This window comes from Tamandua tetradactyla, chromosome 4 (assembly GCF_023851605.1).
Source record: "Tamandua tetradactyla isolate mTamTet1 chromosome 4, mTamTet1.pri, whole genome shotgun sequence".
In the NCBI taxonomy this organism is placed as follows: domain Eukaryota; kingdom Metazoa; phylum Chordata; class Mammalia; order Pilosa; family Myrmecophagidae; genus Tamandua; species Tamandua tetradactyla.
The window spans coordinates 33,103,257-33,109,298 of record NC_135330.1 but is presented as its reverse complement, the minus strand read 5'-3'; the positions used below and the strand labels follow the sequence as shown (position 1 = coordinate 33,109,298).

Here is a 6,042-nt window from a genome sequence, read left to right as displayed (position 1 = left end):
CTGATTTCCCCAAAGAAAAGTTTTAAACAAACCAATTTTAAAAATTAAAAAAATACACAAATAATGTACACATTATTTGAATGGGTCAATTATAAAAACAGGAGCACACATATGATTATCTTCATATGGTATGTTGAACATAAAATTTCCTTTAATGCACTTTATGTAAGTCATAAAATCAGCAAAATACTAATATTACAAAGGAGGAGAATATTTAGTGAGTCAATGATTTTTATACATTTGAATCATACTTTTCCCCCCTAATTTACTGCTCTTCATTACTTGAAAGGAAAAAAAACCTGTCTTCTATTCAAGACAGAAGGCTCTGACAACTTTACCACTATTACTGTTTACTTAAAGGTGAGATTAAAACAACTTCAAGAGTTATCAAATGTTTTTCCAGTACTGACATTCAACAGCTTAAAAGCAGAACCTATGGGAATCTGGCAGGTCCAAATTGCTAATTATATTTTACAGTGTATGTGATTAATGCTTTGCCTCATAATTGTCTTTAACTCATCTTTGCAATCAACAACTTTATTGGAACCTTCTATAACAATTTTCTTCCAGTGACATGTTCATTCTTAGAGATGACTTTCCCTTATTTGTGAAGCTCAAATGTTTGGGGAAATCTCTTGGGACTTTTGCTCAAGGAGAAAGAAAATCCAATGAAAACTAAATGGTATGAGGCGAACTGTCCATAAGAGTGGATTGCTATGGGGCTAAAAATTTGAGTACTCAAGCCCTATATGACTAATGTTTTTTCACCTGCCATATCTCAAAGTAAAACTTCTGGTGAAAGCAGTTAAGGGAATACCAAAAAAAAACATAACGGCTTTATTCTTGGTTTTATCCTATGGTCATCTTATAAGGGTTTTGAAGTATCCTCCTACTCTGAGGCAAAAAGTCTGCTGTTAAGATTTATGGGAGGAATTAGTCACCTAATTGTTACAGCAAATCCTAACTGAATAAAACTTCAGCAAATCCTAACGGAATAAAACTTCACAGGGAATTTCATTTATTGACAGGACTACAGTTAAATATCCAAAACCCTAGCAAAGATGAGTCTTACAGAATTTTCACAGGGCAGAAATATTCTTAAAACCAGAATAATGTGAAGTCAACATACAAATCAGAAAACTGGGTAGAATGCTAAACTACCCTGTCACTGGGTACAATCTGCTCTTCTTCATAGAGCTGATATATCTCTACTCTGGAGTTTCTGGAGAGATTAAAAATAACTTGGGGAACTGTGTTCATGAGAATAGGGAATATGAGTAAGTAATATATGATGGCTGAATGTAGGCTGTAAAGTCACAACTGCCTGGGTTGTGATCAGCTTTATTTACCAGCTGTGTTATCTTGGGCAACTTTCATACTCTTGTCTCAGTTTCTTTGTCTTATAAAATGGGGACAGTAACAGTACTTAGCGCATATGTTTATTGTGAGGATCAAATGAGATAATACATGCAAAGCATTTAGAGTAATGCCTGACACTAATAAGTACTCATGAGAATTCAGCTATCAATATTATCACCACAAGCATGGTGCCTTGCACAGAATAAGTACTCAATACTTGTGTTACACAATATTCAGATTTTCAAACATAAAACTTTATTGATCCATGATAGTCCATTGCAAGCCTAACATAGCTACATCAGGTAGTTAAGCAGCTAGGTCATAAGAAATTAAAAAAAAATTTTAAGGTAACAACAGTTGTAGCCTAATGAGAGTTTTGTGAGAGATTAGGTCACGAGTATATTAGATAAGGTCCTATAGCTAGTTACTTTGCAGGCCACCTACAAATTAAGATGTGGTTGCCTCACTTTAAGTAGGACTGAGCTATAATGTTGGAGTTACTCAACAGAAGGATTCTTTATATTAATTTATTTTTCATACATATGATAAAGCTTATTGTAAAAAGGATTTAGACCCTATTTGTACTCAACGAGAGGCCTTTATTGCCTAGGACACTTGGCCTCTCTGAAGGAGATTTTTAAAACTTAAGAATTTTGGATGATGCCCAAATTAGGCAACACCTTGAAATTAAGTGGCTTTCTAAGAATAAAATTATCCTCAACGTTCCAAGTCTGGTACAGTAGAAATATCAAATTTTCAGTCTAATGTTCACTTGTCTCCATGAATCATGACATAAGAGTACTAATTCTTCTATCATTATATGTTTTAGAATTGTTACTGGTAATACTATAACAGCACTGTAAAATCTTCTGCAATCATGAAAATATTTTAAATTTATTTATAAACCTTTTCACTTATAATACAATTCATATATATACTTAGATTAACCTTAATAGTAAATTAAAGATGATCGTACCCTAACAATTCTATAGTCTTTTAATTTTAGTATCTGTGAAAGATAACCTAGTAAGAAAATAATGACTCCACTTACATTCCATACCAACCCTTCTCCTCAAAAAAACTACCTAGAAATAAGTCCAGTTTTCAATTTTATCAGTTGCATACTTACTAAATTAAATTGTAAAACAAGTAATTACAGGAAAGACTGAACTCAAAATTTTAATCCAAATACAGATTCTCCAAATACTAATGTAATTGTATAATGCTTTCTTTGAACTATAAGTGAAATATTTATAATGCCTATCTTTACAGCAAGTTCCTTAATTTGCCTGGCATCAGTTTCTTCTGTATAAATACAAATACTAATAATGTCTACCCTTATAAAATTGTTAAGTATTACATAATTTATCTAATTATCTATGTAAAGTGCACAGTGTTGGGCCCAGAGTTAAATGTTGAATAAATGTTAGTTATTTAAGTTTTTATTATAATTATTAGCTTCCTGTTAAGGTTAGAAAAATCATACAACAAATTATAGAAATCTCAACAGTTGGACCTAGCACCAGCACAGTGTTTGGAACTGGGAATCTGATTCTGTTTATGATTAACATGCAGATTACAGATAGTTGCAACTCTTAGTTTTTAAAAAGATAAAGGTTCTTGAAAATACTATAAACATGGGAAGGAAATTAATGAAATTCCACCACCAGTCCTTTTATATAACATGTCTTTCAGTGGTCTAAAGTAAACGTCAGACAATATACTATAAAGAATGTTAGAGGAATTTTAAAAATACAAGAAAAGAACATAAGTAGAAAATGACATTAATGAGGAAATGGAAAATGGAGAAGGAATTTTGGCTGAAGAAAATGCTGTGGCTAGCTGCCATCTGGTCCAAGTTCATTTCTCAGGATTGAACCAAAAAAAAAAGGAATGAATGTAACTTTTATTGCTGTTTTAGAATACAAAATATAACCTAAACCAAATAGAGTAAATGAATTTATGGTATATATTATCTAAAAAAATCAAACCAAAGAAAGTAAAATGGAATAAAACTAACTCTTAAGGTATTAAAAGCCAGTGGAATTTTTTTACCATTAAGCATTTTTTGAATAGTGTCAGAGCCATTTATATACTTAAGTACATAAAATATTCCATTTCAGAGCTATACTGAAAGCCTTGGGGTTTGCTGAAACTCTAAGTAAAAATGTGAATACAAAGCTATTATTTTTTAATGTATTTGTACATAAGTTAACAGCAATTTCTAAAACTACTGCAAAACCAAAGAACTGTATTCTATTCAGAGATCAGTATTTAATATTTCAATATAGGTGAAAATCATCAAAAAACAAAAAAGGATCAAATAAAATTTGATATACTTTTAAAACTGTATTGATATGAGGTGATAATGACTCAGCTTAGGCATACAAAAATATGACAAATACATTTATTATACATAAACAAAAATTAATAGAAATAAAATTATTGGAAACAATGGAAAGAGCTAGAGAGAAAGATCATTTAAATCCCTTCAACCAACAAATATTTCTAAGTGCCTACTGTTGTTCCAGATGATAGGATAATGTCTTAAATGAAGACAAATAAGGGCTTACACTCTGCAGAAAGGGAGACAGATTTAAAACATCATAATGAAGCTCTAGGAAGATTTTTCTATTCTCAAAAATAAAATCCTACTATGAAACCTGAGATATTAAACTGAAAATTAAATGGAAGGGAGAGGAGGAGAGCTTTGCTATAAGAGTGAGAAGAGGCCACATGTAAATACAAGAAAACATATGCTCATTTTCTGCAGAAAGGCTGGAGATTTTGCAAAAACTTCTCTATAACATTCTGCTGTACTTAATAGGAAACATTATATAGAACAGCAACATTTTACTTGTTTCCACAGTTTGAAAAACATGTATTCTTTCCCAACACATGCTCTCATTATATGAATAAAATAGAAATCAGCTAGAAAATGAATATGAAAGAATATTTATGCTCCTTATAACTAAATTATTTTTGCAGTATTCTATTTTCTTTCTCTGAAGCAATGCAAACCTTCATGCCAAATTCTTCAACAAGTGCCTTAATACTGTTCTCCAATGACAAGAAAAAATGAGTGCTGTTAATGATTTTCAGATTTAAAGCAATAACTCACACATAAAACAATTTTTTCCTTGAGATGTGCCAAACTATTCCTCTCTAGACAAATCTTTGTACCCTTATTCTAAGAATTTTTTACTATATTGTCCAGGCTGACTAATTTTTACCTTGAAGGCAAACCAACAGAAGAGGAACTTTTCAAGTGATGATGAGTAGAAAACCAAGGAAGTATTTTCTATTTTTTGTAACTTAATCCATATTGCATTACAGATAAATTTGGTAGTATCAGAATAAGAGTTTTGTCAGTATATAAACTCCTGCTCCCTTTTTTAAGCTTCACAAAGAATGGCTGGACTTAACATCATTTTTAGGGGGGAAATAATATCAGTTTGGACCATGTCTCTTGGTTTAATAGATGATTAACCTATTCCTTTCCTCTATGTACTATAAATTCTTTTGGTCATTATATTCTTTCCATAAGAACTTTTAAAGAAATAATGAATAAAAGGTAGCACAATGCAAATTCTGTATAATTGAAGAGGGAGCATTAAACAGAAGCCATCAGTTTGCTTAAGTATTATCTTTCAAATGTCATAAGGGCAAGTTCCGTTCTGTTGTTAAGTGCTGCAATTTTTGACAAGTGTAGTAGGCCAGTTTCATATGAATAGGAAAGGATTCTAAAGCCATGACAAGTTAAATTTAAAAACCATGGTCCTAGTTCACTTTATATTAGAACAAAATATGAAGAAAAAAAAAAACCAGAATGTAAACTATTCTCAAATCTACATTCTTCAAAACACTTAAGAGGTGGGCAAGATGGCAGAGTAGGGAGGTGTGGGATTTAGTCCATCCTCTAGGGCAGCTAGTTAATAGCCAGGAACTGTTTGGAACAACTGCTAGAGGGACTCCCATGACTGGATACACATCGTACACCAGTCTGGAATAGGTGGAAGGGCTGAGATCAAGTGCAGAACAGTAAGTTTCCCAAGCCATGGAGGTGGGCACCCCTGCCCCACTGGCACAATAGGCTGTGTTGGACTTACTGCCCTGTGGGGAAAAAGAAGCAGTCCCAACTAGAAACAAGGGAAGGTAGCTTAACCAAGCTCCAATTACAGAATTAATTAACAAATTCTGACTGCTGAATACAAGCTCCAAGCACAGATAAACTTGAAGCAAGCATGAAAGGAACCTGGGGGTTTCTTCCGACCAGAGAGGAGGTGGGACTGATGGAAGAATAAAAACCAGAGGCTTTTGGGGTTTGACAAGCAAATAAAACCAGGTGAAGGCTGTGCCCCAATAAAAGGGGCACATACCAACTTCAGCTCTTGATTGCTGAACAGAGAGGACTGGGGTATGGCTCTAAAAAAGGATTAAAAAAAATTTTTTTTTAGCTGCCCATTAAATTAACCTGCAGGTATTCTCAGGTTTCAGCACTGTGGCAGGCAGGGGTAGAGTTAAGGAATGACTGAGAGTTAAAGCAACTAGTAAGATGAAGGAGGTAATTGCCTAAAAGGTATATCTTCCCCAAGAAAAAGGAGTGTGGGGAGCACGGCTCAACACAAGCGGTGGCTCTCATGTAAAGAACTCAGACCCAAGGGTCTAGAAAATAGAAATATT

The 6,042-nt window shown here is 33.1% G+C and overlaps 1 protein-coding gene across 13 annotated transcripts in view; it reads right to left on the bottom strand.

Annotated features, from left to right (window-relative positions):
* RALGPS2 (Ral GEF with PH domain and SH3 binding motif 2) overlaps nt 1-6,042 on the bottom strand; it is a 264,908-nt gene that overhangs the window by 75,517 nt on the left and 183,349 nt on the right. The window lies entirely within an intron of this gene.